The sequence below is a fragment of the Corvus brachyrhynchos genome, unplaced genomic scaffold, assembly GCF_000691975.1.
Source record: "Corvus brachyrhynchos isolate BGI_N302 unplaced genomic scaffold, ASM69197v1 scaffold105, whole genome shotgun sequence".
In the NCBI taxonomy this organism is placed as follows: domain Eukaryota; kingdom Metazoa; phylum Chordata; class Aves; order Passeriformes; family Corvidae; genus Corvus; species Corvus brachyrhynchos.
Genome location: NW_008238452.1, coordinates 254,344 through 270,538, shown reverse-complemented (window position 1 = coordinate 270,538; position 16,195 = coordinate 254,344).

Sequence of the window (16,195 nt, the reverse complement as noted above, 5' to 3'; positions counted from 1 at the left end):
GGCGGGTGCGTGGGAGGCAGCATCCTTGTAGGAGCAGGGTCTCTACCGTGGCATGACTGCCGATGGACACCTGTCTCACGCTGGCACCTGTGTAGGCTTTGCCAGCTAGGTGTCCCTGTATATAAACTGTGTGAAGGCCTCTGTAAACATTGTGCAGATGAGTTACGTGGAAGACCAATTTAGGAAAGCAGCCAGGTAACCACAGCCCTGCTGATGTTAGTGTATCCTTCTCTTTGGTTAAAATAAATGAAAGTCCTTCCCCTGAGATTAAAAATCCGTTTTTCAGGGTAAAGATTTGGTTTAAGTTTTCAACTTAGAGGGAAAAGGCAGAACAGAAAAGAGTTTTCTAGTGCAAAGTGATGAGAGGGTAAGAAAGGACTCTTTCCACCTATGGGAAAGTGCTGGCAGTGGTGGCAGAGCACAAGCAGGCAGATGTGTCTCTGTTTAGGAGACAGGAATGTTGTCCCATGCATGCAGGACCAGTTTTAATCTAGTGGTTCATTTTTAACTTGAACCTCTATCTGGCTTGCTGTTTTTCTGTGTTTAAAGAGTCAGCTGAACAGTTCCATTAGTGTGTTGCTTTTGAAAATGGGAGGACAGAAATGGTCTATAACATTCTAACATTAGTAACATTCTAAAATTACTAATCTTGAGAATTTCTTCCAGTCCTTTATTTATAATCAAAGTATTTTCAAGACAGTTACAAGTCATTGTAGCCACATGAGGTAGATCTGGTCATGCTTTGATGGTCTGGAGAAGATTATGTTCAGAGTAGCTTTTGTGTGTTCTTTCACTCTGCCATTTATGAGTGAATATTCATAGATCATTTCCTTTCAAATATTTACTGGATTGTCTGTTTTCACATTTTAAGTCTTCACTTGAAATAGGCAAGATAATTTTGAGAAAACACTTTGATTAGAGCCAGAAGCTATAAGTATTCCACTATTTAATAAAACAGCGCTGCAATATGTAAATGATTAAGTGGAACATGTTTTAGATGCTTTAAATTGAATAACTTAAAATTACATATGCTTTCACACTCCCAGATGGAACAAAGCCTTGACATATTGAAACCCATATTTTTTGTTTCTCAGTGACTAAAATGATTTCTTTTCCCCCCCACACCCTTTTTTTCCAGTGTGGTACCGTAAGAAATGGTCCTCCTTCACTGAAAGCTGAAATACAAGGATTCCTTTCAGAAAAGGTAACTTGGTTTGCAGTTTTATCTTCAGTTTATGGACTATTTATTTAAATAACAATGCAGTCTCTTTAATTATCTTGAAAGATCATAAAGAAATCATAAGTAATAAAGCTGAAAATAGGAGGCATCAGGGTCAGGTAATACAATTTAGGAGTATTGTGAATACTCCTAAATTGTGAAGTTAAGTCTCATTGTACTTCCCCTTACTGAAAAGGTCAGGAGTGATTTTTGTTTAAAATTCTGAATGCTTTCTATTTGAATAATGAAAACAGGAAATGAAAGGTATAAAAAAACCCCTCTGGTTAATGCAAAGCAGTTAAAATGTGTATTTTCCTTCAGTGCTGTAAAAAGGTTTGTGTTGCAAGAACAATATTATTTTCAGAGTTTATTGCATCTGTATTCAATTTCTGCTGCTTTCCTTTCTGAAACACAAAGCTCAAGCTGCATTACTGTGCTGTGAGAATTTCATCAAAATTGAATGCAGCTATGTATTTGCATCTTGGCAGTCTGGGAAGGAGGGTCACACATTTACAATAAGTACAAAGCACTTTGATGTTCTCTTTTGTCCCTGAGAAGAGGGCAGACTGCATGAATGGTTTTGATAGCTTTTTCACGACAAGCTTATGTGAAACTAAACGGCAGACTCTGCTTTGAAGCAAAGTCAAAAATGAGGGAACATAGATTTCCAGTTAAAAACGAGAAGATTAAATAAGTAAAAATAGAAATAAGGGTTGAAAAAGAAAAGAAAGTGTAGATTAAGCAACTCAGATAAATACATAAGTAAGATTAATTTGTGACTTGGGCATTGCTTATGGCTTTCTTATGTTCTTGGGATTTTTTTGCAATGCTACTGAATGCACTCTTTCTGTATTGGGGTCACTTCATTTTTTCTTTTTAAATCTGGTGGACCATTTGCTTTCAAAGTCCCAAGCTCAGCTCTGATATTATGTTCCCAGCTGGAGGTTCTATAACAACCTGAGACTATTTCCTCTTGGAATAGAGGTACATATCTTGTGGTAATGTTTTGATAATACATGTCTACAACTAATGCTCAGATGTTATTTGCTGCCCTTACTGTCATCTGGTTTGCAAGATAACAAACGGATAAATTAAATTATATGGATTCTTTGACATCACATGTGATTTCTCGAGTGGTATTTTGACAGTAACTTGTACAATTTCTAGTGGAAATTAATTAAGAAATTACCACCAGGAATTGTGAAATAGCTAATTTTGCCCCCTAGCTGGGAGAAAACTAGAAAAAAATATGTTTTGTTTTTAAAAGAAAAATAGCCTTTTGCTTAACTCATCTAGATAATATAAATTAAATATTGTACAAGTATGAAGTTTAAAAATATTGTGAGTATACAAGAAAATGGTGTACATTCCTTGCTTAAAATTAAACCTTCATTGATATTGGCAGTTGAATAGTCGAACAGCAAAAATAAACTTTTCTGTCCTAGTCTGCTACATTGGAGTCTGGGGAATTAAAAAAAAAGGAAGGTAGATTTAGTATTATAAAGAACAGCTGCTAAATACCTGCACCCTGCACTTCATCTCCAGGTAGCTCAGCACTTTGAGGGGTGGGCAGACCGAATGACACACAGAAGTATAAGGTAGATTTAGGGATATTACAAAGAGAATCATAAGACAGATGGCAGCACTCCCCTGCACCTGCCTTAGACAGATGAGCAGGCTTTCTTTGGAATTTCTTGTATTTCTTTAGAGTAAGGTGTCTGGAGGTACAGTTATGTTTGACTTGGATTTTTAAGTGCTAGTGGTTATAAGACACAGACATTTTGGTAATTCCAGTGAGGTCATCAGAACTGTGTCCTTGCATCAACTGGAGATGATTTAAATATTTAAACTTCAGAAACTCTTGTTAATCTCTTTTGTAGGTTTTTATTTGCCCAACACATTGTAGTAATTACAAAAATTTTGTATACTGGCATAGGTTTTTTATTGACTTGGAATAATTATTAATTCATATTTCATAACTTTAACTCTGTTAAGATGAATGGTCCCTGGTGGAAGGAGGAAAAGCACAGAACAGATCAGAAAATCTTTGTTGTAACAGTAGTATGAGTACAAATGAATAAACAGAATGGAAAGGCAAATATAGGACTGAAGACTAGTCAGAATCATGCAAATGAACAGATGCCCTGCAATCAATATAAGAAGAGATGGGTATTTAATTAAACAAATAAACAAAAAAGTCGTTTTGGCTAAAAATAACATCTGCAAAATTTATTTTATGGTATCACAGCAGCAGGTGTTGTTATGTGGGGATAACTTAACTCCGTTTTGAAAGTATTTTGCAAAAGCCAGATTGTGACAGCACTGCTTCAGCTGCCAAGTATCCTGCTCTGAAAGTGGTCCCATTAGTTTCAGCTGAACTCCTGCTATGTTTCTGGTGATTTCAAAGGGAATAGTTATTGCTGTACAAACCTGAGAATTCCATTTGAGTATTAGACATGCCAGCTAGAACAGACAAGACAGAGCTTGCAGGTCTTCATGTATTTTTACATTAAACATGGTTTTTACTGCCCCATAGAGTGGGAAGAGTAATCTTGCGCCTCAAATGATTTACATCTAACCTATTTCCAGTTTTGGAAAAATAAAACCGGCCAGACTTTCTTCTTAACTGTAGTTCCTGTCACTTCATATTATTTAGGTGAAAATTTTAAAATGTAGCTTTTTTGTCCCTTGACTAGAAACTTCAGCCCTTTGCTTGTAAGAATAGAATATATCCAAATGAAAATGAAGGACTTGATCCACCACATGATGTTGGCTCTACTCCTCTGAAATCAGCAACAAGACCACAGGAAGCTGTACAAACTCTTACTTACTTCTTGAGAAAACCGATGATGAAGAATTTTATCCTTGATTTTGGAAGAAGGAGAATACAAGTTTAGAGAAGTAATTTACCTTCCTAATCAGGTATATGTGACTTCCTTTTAAGATCTGCAGCAGCATTAGAAGGGACCAGTGGTGGAACTGGATTTCAGCTGATGTGTGGTAGATCATAAGCCTCTATAAAACTGTGAGATGGTGAAGCATACTGGTAAACTGGTGGGACTGGCTAACACAAAAGGAGTAGAGAAGTGAGGTGAAAGAAGCAGCTGACGGAACATGTGGCAGTAGCAAACAGGTGTTTTCTAGTGTTTGCTGCACTCCTTGCTTCACAGGATTTTAGAAACACACTAAAGCAAGGTTTTGCCTTCTTCACTGAGAAGCCTTTGGAACAGTCTCAAACTGCAGTACCAATAGTAAGAGTTTGAGAATAAAACAAGAATATGAACTGTAGCAAATCTAAGGTTAGCATGGTATTACCTTGGAGTCCTTGGGAAACTAAGAAATTAAGTGACTGAGTGAGTGGTTGTGTAGCATGACCTTGCACTAAATCAGCCCTGATTTCAAGGGAATAAAAGCTGGTGACTGCAAATACTGCTTTTATTTGACTTTGTGAAGAATGCTCATGTGATGCGACTAAAAGTCATGCAGAACTACACTATTCATAAATGCAAAGTAATGAATGCACTTAAGGACAAGTTAAAAGAGCTGCACTGACATATATCCAATGCTGGGCTCTAATTTAGTTCTCAGCACTTAAGAAAGACAGCTTGGAATTGTATTCAAAAACCAGGTAAGGCCCAGAGTGGGAAAGAACAGAGGTGTGGAAGAGGGGAAGTTCTTAAAAGAAAGATGAAACTGACTCTTCAAACGACAGAAAACTGGTGAGATGAAATATGATGGAGATTTAAGAAATCATGAGAGTATAGAGGAGGTGAATGGGGAGTGATTGCTCACTGTTTCTGACAATGCTGGTTCTAAAAGGTGCCCAATGCCATTATTCAAGCGGCAGTTCTAAAGTGGAAAAATAATATCCCTCTTCCCCCTTGGGGAGAGGTTAGTAGTTTAAACTTATGCTTTCTAGAGGTAGGGAGTCCAAGAGAATAAGAAAAAATTTGGAAAATACGGTGTCCATTAGTGACTATAAAACATCTTCCCTAAAATTGATTGTCAGATGCTTGTATGGTATTGGAGGGAGGGGTCTTTCTCCTGGCACATATTGTTTGTCACACTCATGCTCTTTTCCTGAACACCTGTGAGTAACTTGTTATTGGAAGTCGGGTAACAGGGTAAGTAAACCTTTGCTCTGATGTTGTAGAAGGGCTTCTCCATTCATATATTGTAACTGTATTTTAAAATTTAGTTGTCCTGAAGAAAAACATGTAACAATTTTCATACTTAATCAGAGACACTTTCAGAGTTGCAGCTGATGAGAAGCAGTTGTTCAAGTCCACTTTGAAGAAAAGTAAGGCCTGGCCTTCAGCAGTAGGCATGGATCTAGTAGTTTTGGCTCTCTGCTGATATTTTACTCTGTAAGTGCCTGAATTACTTTGGTAATTGCATATGCTGTGAAACCCTGTGACAAAATGGAGCAAAAGCTGAAATTAAAGCTCTGCAAATTGCCTGGCAAAGGTAGGAACCTTGTTTACTGAGTTTGAATGCTTAGACCTGGCAGCTCTGAGTGTCTCTGATCCAGATGAAATTGATTCACAGTGGGCCTGAAGCATGCTGGTTATGACAGAGCAAGTCACTGGGATCAGTGTGTAAGTGCATCAGGTTTTGGAAGGTACTGCAGCATTAGGTATAGGCACCAGGTGATCAAAAGTTTCCAGACCCATGGGAGTGCTCTGTCATCTAAATGGGGGTTCAGTGCCTAATGTCATTTGTGGCTTTATCCCTGTATTCTAAATCACTATTTCTCTAATTCTCTCGCTTTAACCCTGTATCAGCATATATTGAAAGAAAAGTCTCTCAATGCTGTTACTTCTTTTTCTTGTCCTCAATGATGATTTAGAATACCTGAGCAATAACCAAATTGATTGCATCCAGTCCTTAAATTTAGTAAAAGTTTAAGTTCTGGTAAAGCTGATAGCTGGGAAAGATTTTTAAAATTACCTCTCTGGCCCCTTCTGTCTTCAGTAGAATGGCTCGTCAGTGAGCTTCAAAATAAGAAACTCTCTAAAACATCCAGTGTTCTCTGCTTGTCAGAGACCTGTTTGCATCTGTGGCTGTATGTCTGCTGTCATTCTACTCAGCTGTATTGGAGAAATGTCTTTTGATATATAGTTTTCCATGCAGCTCTTCCCAATCATCTGTAACAATCCTACAAGTTCATCTGATGACCATATTGTTAGGGTAGGGATTACACTATTATCAGGCTTGGGATAGCCAAAGATAATTATTAGAATGAAAAGACATTCTCAGTGCTAAACCAGCAGAAAACTGTAATGACATCAGGTATATCAAAACTGCTACTGTCACCTGCATTTACACTGGCATAAAAGAAAGTTTCTCTTTTTGGTTCTAAAATTTGTTAAGGAAATTTAAACACAGGAATTCTAAACCATTTTATTATATTTTTGTAGACCATTCTGTCTGTGTATACAATTCACATGTGTTTAGCTATTACTTACTGATTTTTTAAAACATGCTTCTATTAGTAACGTTGACTAAAGTAAATTAAAGTTTTTCACTTTCACAAAAAGTATGTAATATTCTTCAGAATTCTGTGGTTTGCTGTTATATTGTTTAAAAAGTCTATTTTTCTGACCTTATGTGCTAACTCAGGCTTTTGCATAGAGGCCTACAGAATAAAAGTTAAGTACAGGTTTATGCTAAAATACAATTTGTTTGCAGGCTAAATGTTGAGGTAGTACTTCAAAAGGAAACAGTAGAATCAGAGGAAATACCATAAGGATGGAAAAACTGAACAAACAGTGTAATACATTTTCTTTTATTTTGCCTAATGGTACTAAAGACATGTAACCTTTCATAAATTGACTCCACTCTTCTCTGGCTTCAACAAGGATGTGACTTTGTAGTGTTCTTTCATTTCTTTAATTTACTTTCCGATAATCCTATTAAGATGCCTATGTTGCCTTGTTCTCTGAACCAGATAACTAAAGAATATTTTTTAATTGATGAAAGGTATACTGGAAAAAAGTTATTTAAGTGACTAATATCTACTGATGAAAAGTAAGTAAAATACTTAAAATACATGCCTTTTCTAACTAAGATCTGCTTTTGTGTAATTATGTTTTTGAAACGTATTTCAAATATATTTTGAAATACATTCCAAACAAAAACCAAATTTTTTTTCTTTGAGGCCTGTTTTGTATTTTTCAAATGTGATTTTTTTTATAAATGGTCACTGAATAGTACTTTCAGAAAAAGACATTTTATTCATATTAGAAATGTCTACATCAAAATAATGTAAAGGTCATTCTCAGAATAGCCAGTCTCATTAATTCAATAATAATATATGAAATAACCTCTCATTCATCAGAAAAATGGATTTAGATATTGTTTGTATTCACCAATTATTCTCTTTAGTATTCTTTTTTTTTCAGTTGAGGTGGAGTAATTTAGACGACCTGAAGCAAACTATATTAGTATATAGCAAGGAGTACTATTGTTTAACCTTGTTTAAGTTTGTTTTTAGGTTTTTTTGATTGTCTATTTTTCGTTTGTTTTTAGTATTTTGTGTTTGCAGCAGCACCCAGCAGACCAGCAAGTATAAAGCTGATGTAAAATTGTACTTTGTCCTCCCACAGCTTCTTCCTTAGGAGAGAACTGTGGAGCTCTACAGATTAAGCTAGAGAGCAGAAGTCATAGAATGCAGGTTTTGATTTCTTAGGAGGGTGTGAGTTACTAGTACTGTGGAAGTATATAAACTTTTACCTCCTTAAAAAGAATGTTTTTTCTGTCTGAAGAATTTTTAGAAGCCAGGAGTTGATCAGAGAGGTAGCTGGTGGCACTCACAGTTCAGTGTCACTGTTAGGGTGTTTTTGGAGCTTCCTGCTGTGCTGTATAAAAGTTGTGTTCACCACTGAAGGCAGGAACTTGTTAACACCTAACCCTGCTGAATGCTCCCTCACACAGCAAAAGGACAAGGTTTGTTGCCCCCTTCACCGAGGCTGGTGAAAAATCAATTTCCCACTTGTCACACAATGGTCTATAGCTATGATATATAGCTGAAAAACCTCAACACAATATCCAAAAGGGGATATTTGTGTCCCCTGATGTCGTTCTGGTCATTAAGAGCAGATGCCAGTGTGTGCAATTGCCCCCATGTCCCTCCTCATCCTTAGCTTGTCCTTTATCTTGACTGGTAAGAGGTTCTTAGAGCCAGGAATACATCCAACATCCCTGATTTCCAGAGAGAGATCTGCCCAGAAGGATTTCACATGCACTCTGTGAAGCGTCTGCCAAATGGTACATCCCAACATTTCCTGTGTTCAGATTCTGCTGCTGTGTGTTGGCCCATCTCAGGAGGTACACAGTAGCTCTCAGGGAAGTGTAGAAATACAACCTACTGTGTCCCTGCTAGAAGTGATGCCATGTCCTTCTGTGGTCCATATCCTGATGTGCCTAATCAGTGGAGAAATACTAGAAAATAACATGAAATCCCATTGCCTTTCCCCATGCTGTTTGTTCTTGTCACACACAGGCATATTATCTGCACACATACTTATGCCCAGGAAGAAGACAAGGAGAAGGAAGATTACTATATCTGACCAAATGGTATCCACGTTCAGGATTGTTGTGCTTTAAATAAAATACTTCTCACATTTGAAGCTGACCTTTGGTTTTAATCTGGAGTTGTTGGTTCTTATGTTAGTGTGATCTTGTGTTCTTTCAAGAACTTCTTACTTGTACATTGCTTTCTCTTTAGTTGAGAGCAAACATTTGTTCTCTTCTTTTAGAAATGACATAAGAAAAAACTAGTAATATTATATATTTATTAATTTGTGCTAAATCCTGGATTTATTTTAGGCCTAAGCCTACAAAATGAATCATGCAGCAGATGTTGCTTTTTTGTTACCTACAGTAGGAGTCAGGCTGAATGACTAGAAGAGATGAAGAGGTAGAATTAACTATGGATTGTATCCATCTTTCTTCCTACCCAGCAATCTATTTTTGCTTGTATGGTCATAGGCCAATAAATGTGCAATGGAGTACTGCCCTAAGCTATAGTATTTAATAGAATATGCTTGCGTTATGAGCTAAGAAGAAATTAAGAAAAATAAAAGATTTAATCACATGCTGCTGAAAGGTACAGTTTAAAACAGTGAACATATTTTTATTCTGTATTTTAAAATAAGCTGGCTTGTTTATACTATGAGGAATCTTCAAATTAATTGAAGTGAATATTCACTGGAACTATATTAAAAAATGTCGGTATGTTCAGTAATTTATGAACCTCTAGATTCTAATCTATTCTGCTGAATGCATTTATTATATAAAAAAACTACTAAATACACTTTGTCAAATAAATGCATACATTTTTTCTCCCCTTTTTTTTCTCCTGTATAAGTTGAACAATGATCATAGTGCAGTTAACATAAAAAATATATTTGTAATCAAACAAAAGAAATTATGCAGGTTACAGAATTAGAACTGTTTAGGCAGTGGATTTAAACAAAACTCTTTAAGCATGTATTCATTCAACTTTTAAGATTGTATTTAGTCACGGATTATTACTAACTGAAACTTTCCTGCATTCTGTTCTAAAAGCCTATAATTTCCCGCTGATGAAGTTAGCAATTTAAATAAAATTGTAAGGTGTTCACAGAGACAGACTGAAGAGTCCATGAGAGGAGTATTTGGTCTCTAAGGGTAAATTTCTTTCTTTTTTGAATCGTCTACCAAGTAGCTTGGAGATAGTGAGGTGATTACATCTATAATTCAGTTCCTACAACGTAGGAGCTGAGTATAAATTGTATGTGTTCTCTCTCAACACAGGCACCGTACCCTATACAAAGACACAGGGTAAATGCAAAGGCTGTATCTTTTGGCAATGCAGAAATGAGCATCTGCTACTTCATGCAGCAAACGAGATTTTTCACAAAGTTCATGAAACAGTATGCTACAGAACCAAGCCTTGCTCCCCCATAGTATTCACTTATTGAATATAAAAGTGAACAAAACCAGAGGTTTAATCATCACTATCTCAAACATTTTAAATGCAAGCCGTATTTTGCTACTTAATCTTGTTTGTCTTTAAAGCTTCTTTACAGCTGTGGGACTAGATACCTTGCTGATTCACATGAGAATCCTGGTTTACTTTTTTATTTTAATGCTCTGATTCTTGGGTACAGTCAGCTATTATCCCAGGATGTTCTGACTTGCATCCAATCTGTCAAAGTCCCTATGAATATGTGAAAAAAGTGGAGGTTCACCTCTGTACTGAGAGAACTTGCTGAAAGGAGGAAGGAGAACCAAACCCTCTGAGTGTCAATGTTATGTGTCAGTTACCTAATATAAGTAAGCCAGGAGCAGAATTTATTCCTTGATAAAGGAAAGGTAAAAACATGAAAATAATAACTTGCCTTTGGACTTCAGGTCCATGTTCTCCTGTATGGCAAACTGAATTGCACAAGAATGACAATTCTAAAAGAAGAAAGGAAATGCTTTGTTATCTATGCTAAAATACAGTATAGTTTTTGGTATATTACCATTTTTCAATTAAATTTATAGCTTTAATTATGGAATTTAATTTTACTAAATTTATTAAATTTTAGCAATGCATTTTTTTACTGGCTAAAATTTTATTAATGACAGAATGGGTGAGGATTATTCAGTGTTGCTTGTTAATTTTAGAAGCTTTTTCATTCTGATGATACATTTTATCTTAAAGATACTGTGCTTTATCTTGGTAACGTCATTTAGGAAGTGTTTTGGTGAGGTCATCCTTGCTTTCTTTAAAGGCTGTTTATACAACAGTTCTCTTCAAGCTTCTGTTTCTTTGCTCCTAGAACACAGGACCTCTCTGCTCTGCATTGTGTTCGTATTGGTAGCCTTTCCCCATCTGCTCTTCTTGCACAGCTTCCTTATTCCTTTCTTGCTAGGCATATTTAGAAACTGCAAGCCTTGGAGTCTCATCCCAGGCTGTGCTGCTTGGTGACATTCTTTCCTGTAAACCTTGAGTTGGCCACGTTTTGTTTTGTTTTGTTTCTTTTTCTCCTCCATCTTTGATTCCACCAAGACCTTCAGAGGTTGTACTCCTTGGTTCCTCATGCTAGCAGAGAAGACATCATGCCTTAGGCTTTTCCCACTGTTTCTGGTTCTTAAGTGTGAGCATCTGCCTCATGACGGAAGCTGACAATAATTAAACAGTTTAGGTGGGGTCCCAGTGAAATTAAAAATAGGAAGGTCATAGACTTGACCAGATCAGTGAAATGTTTGTAATTCTATCTATTCTAAAAATAATATGAAAAGAGTTTTCTTTCAGACAGTTTGTTGGTGATTTGAAATTTTCTGTCTGTGTAGAGCTTCTAAAAAATTTCTTAGAATTTGTTTTTTGAGTTTTAACATCAAAGAAGGAGGAAAAATTCCCATGTTTTATAGTTATAATAGAGACCTATGACAAAATTAACTGGAATTTAGGAAAAGTGTTGAGGACTTTTTGGCACCTGTAGAACACGTTCTATTTTTTATAGTATGATTACATTTAGAGTGATCCAGTAGTAATCCTATGTAAGAATCACACATTTGCTTGATTTGTGTGGGAATGCTGAGGACTTTTTGGTATGAGACTTCCTAAACGTAGTTGTTAAAATGTGCCAAAATGTTGTTTGAAAACTGACTCAACATACAAAGTAGCATTGTAATTTCTCGTTTGGTTTTATTCTTAGAAACCTCTGAATATTCTGCTCTTTTATGCTGGAAAATGTCTAGCTCTTCAGGGTTTCTTTATCTGAAAGATGCAACTTTTCCAAAAGTTTCAATTACCAAATAAGTGGGTTTTTTAATATTCTGTTGATTCTGAAATGAAGATTATTTTTTCTTGAATACGATAATATTCTGGAGAAGATTTACACTTGTGGCAAGTGCTGAGATTGCACGCTCTGAAATAGGGTTACAAAACTATTTTCTTATGAGCCAAATGCAATTCTATTCATTTGCAAAAATGAAAGTCATTAAATATTTACAAGCAGAGAGAAAATGGTGATTGAAGAACAGCAAGGCAAGTTTTTAAAGGAATTTGGTGGTTGATTCCAATTACAGCTTTCTAATAAAATCATAATTTGTGTTGTCAATATATGTAAATTAATCTGGATAATTACATTATGAAGATTTATATACACTTTTTATTTTGTCGTCAATTGTTTCGGCTCCCTGAAAATAAACTTTAAGTGTGTTTCTACAAAACAGAGACATGTTAAACCAAAACCGTCTTTTTTGGATCCATAAACGGTTCTCCTGACTGCTACCAGACATACTAGAAAAACAGTCAATTTCATTCACAAACAGATCATTAGGAAGAGCTGGTTTGCCTTACTTGTAGATGTAAGGAATACCCTGTCTTATGTGCTGCATGAGAATGACTTCTATTATAAGCAACCCTTCTGTGGTGAATCTGGTGAGTGAAAAAACAAGTTACTTTTTGTTGAAATACTAAAGGATTTAGAAGTGCAGAAATAAACTAACTGCATTGCTGCAACATTGGATTGTTGCTGCTCAGATTGGTGTGTTTGATTTTTTCATCTAAAATGACAAGAGTTTTCTTCTATTTAAAAGATTAGGAAAAATACCTCTGATTGGCAGAATTGCCTGTATTTTACCTGTTATTGAAGGAAGTTATTGTTCAAGTAATAGGCAACTTAGAGTACCCTGAATCACAGGAGTTCCACAAAGAGCTGTGACAGAAAATGTAGAAAATCATGATTTGTGCGATTAAGATAAATTTTTGTGAAATGAAGTGAGAAGATAAGCTTTCTTCCTTGAGGATGTTTCAGTATAAAAAGAAATTAGAGGTTTCCTAGAAACCCCTAAGTACACCCCCCCACCACCCCCGACCTCAGTATTTATGTGCAGGATATTTATTATATCCAGTATTACTGGATCCTGTAAGTATGGTGAAACAGGGTAAATTTTGTGGAGAGAGTTGAAAGAAGCAAGATACATCCAGATTCTGTCACCTTTATTGGTTTTGAGAATCATGGGAGTGAGGGCAATAGACCTTAGCGTTATGGTTAATGAAATACATAAAATGGAGTGTTAAAAGGGTAATGCTTTCAAAACACCCCAAACAAACAAACAAAAAACCTGTGATTCTCTAGTTCCTTTCATTTTAAGAGCTGTAACTCCAGGTGGAAAAAATAAACTCTTGGAAATGTCCAAGCTGGGGCTGACAGGGAAAGAAGGCTTTGGGTGAGCTCCCCAGGTGACTCAGCGGGCAGCAGGTGGATTAGCAGAAGCACTGTGCTATCTGGCCCTGCACTTGGATGCTCTGGGAATCTCCTGTTTCTAACGCAAGTGTAATGGTTTGGCTTGATGAATGTAAAAATAAGGGAGTATGGGTTTAAGTTTCAATTTGTTAAAGTGTTCACACCATGTTTAAAATTTCTACAGGAGTGTGATAATATTTACTAATATTTTTGTGTTAAATATTCCACCATTTGTGTTTTTCCTTGGCATTGAGCATATTGAAGTTATTTTCCTTTCATTGCTTTTTTTTCACCTGAATAAATTAATTGGTATACATTTTTTTTCATCTGAAGTTGGTTGTCTAGTCAAATTTGAAGATTCTTACGGTCTTTGTGGCTTAGCAGAGGTTGGTATATCACAGTAATGATAGTTCAGTCTGTATTTTGCTGGAAAAAGAAATTGTAAATAATTAATACTGAGTATATCTTCAGCTCCAGAACAAGTGTAGCATTTTCCAGTACTAGCACTTGCAGATAAAGGAATTCTTATTTGTATAGGATATTGGTTTACACAAAACTTGTTTCTTTCACAGATGGTTACAATATTGCTGAAGTTTTTCTGATAGTTATTAATGCATAAATTTGTTAAGCATATGTCAGGGAGGACAGTTGTTTTTTTCAGTATTTATGTATTTTTTCTCCATTGTTAAGGAGAACAGAGGATATATGCCTATGATAGGGAGGCATTTTGCAGTGGAAAAATTCAATTTGCTTGGTATATACATTATGTGATTTATAACAAGTTTCATGACAAGTATGGCTACTGGCTTGAGTGCTGTTTAAAAAAAACCCAGTTCATTAATCAATATTCATTTTTCATACAAAAACATTATTATTTTTAGGCATCTAAAGGCCATGAATACCCAAGAGTCAACACATTATTAAAACTGTTGAGTGTCACACTCGTCCATTTGTTTCAGTTTAAAGGCTGACAAAAAATTTCTTCTTGAGTAACTGGATCAGAATTCAATGTGCCTGTTTGCAACAACAGAACACCCTAATGATGAAGTGCAAGGCTATGTAATAGAAACGAATGAAGTGTAAAATAAAATAATAGAATAACATGACAAGCTAAATGCTTTCTGCAATGCAGTACTCTTGAAAGTGAGTGCAATATAAAAAAAAAAGTTGCTTTCATGTTTCCTAATTTCACATAGGAGATATTGCTGATTTATCATCTATCTCTTTGAACAATATTTTGTTGTTTATCTGGTTTAGCAGATCTCTGGATTCAAAGTTCAGGATTTAGTAGCCATGGTAGCTGCCATGCAATAAATCTTAACTCAAATATGCAGCAGTTCAGGACTAAATAGTTTGTGTTCTCACTTTTAATATATTTACTATATAATTTGCAGTGTATTTGCACAGTTTCAAGAGAGAGGCTTAAAATCACTCCGAAATTGGAACTTGCCAGCTTATTTCAAGTACTCCAGAAGTGCAACACGTATTTGCTGCACCATGCCATGTTCAGGGAAAGCTTCAGTCTGCAAAGGTGAGACCAAAAAAACACAGTAGGCTAAGGAATAATGAAGGAAATGCTGTGAAAGTTGGAAAATATCTACAACCTCAGCTTTATTTTACTGGTTTTGAGGCCACTATTCTCTCTTTATATCCAGTTAAATTGTGGTCAGCCTGCACAATTAGTCTACAGTTAAGCAAATGAGGCGATTTTAATAAGTGTACAGACCACTTGCCTTGAAGCTCTTCCACCCTCGTTTGTGGAAGATGGCAGCCAGCAGTGGCACTGGGACTGCCTCTTGCAGCTGAAAATTTTGTACTTCCAAACATTTCCAGTTCCAGAGCAGGGCAGACTGAACTACACGTGACAGTCTTGGGGTAAGGTTTACCTGTTTTGGCAGCACTGTGCATCTGCCTCTTACAGACAGATTTGAGACCTGCCAAAGCAGTAGATGTGCAATCTGGAGGGTGCAGGGGGCAACAAAGAGACTTCAGAAGTTCCCCATACTTCATGTTTAAGATTCTCTGTGAATGAGCAGTGCTTCAGATCAATTCTGATGAAAACTTAAGTTTGTTTGCCATCCTTCTTCCCATCCATTTGCCCTCTCTGAAATGGCAAACCATTGGTTATGTGGCATTGTGCCTGGGCCTGAGATAGTGGGGATTCCTTCCCTAATAGCCACAGGTGGTCATCCTGTAAGTCAGAGATTTGATTACCCATATCATTGGCTTAGCTTGCATAGCTGCAAATGCTATTAAAGGTAATAAAATAACCCAACCTTTACATCACTGTGCTGTGGGCAAAGGATATTGTTCTCAGCAATCAGCATTTATGTCCAACCATTTAACACTGGTGAAGCTGTGCTAATGGCTTTCTGTGACATTTTTGAAAGGACAGCCATTAGATCAAATGAACAGATATGTACCTAGAAAAATGTAACATTCAAATATTTGGGAAGAAATGGAATTACCAACCTTGTTATCAAATTAAATTAGTAAACAAGGCTGTGTATGTCTTAGGTTCAGAAACAGACCTCTGGCTCTTTCTTTTCACAGTTTAATAATTCACTGCTGTGGACTGAAATTGGAGCTGATAGTGTGATTGGATTTGTAGAATGATATAGTTTGTAAGGCTTCAGATTAGTAGAAGAGTGAAATGAAATTGCAAACAGGTAGACAAAACAGGCAAGAAAGGCAATTCATTCCTTTAATTAGAAACAGTATGAAGTAAGAAGGGGGCTTTATGGATGGT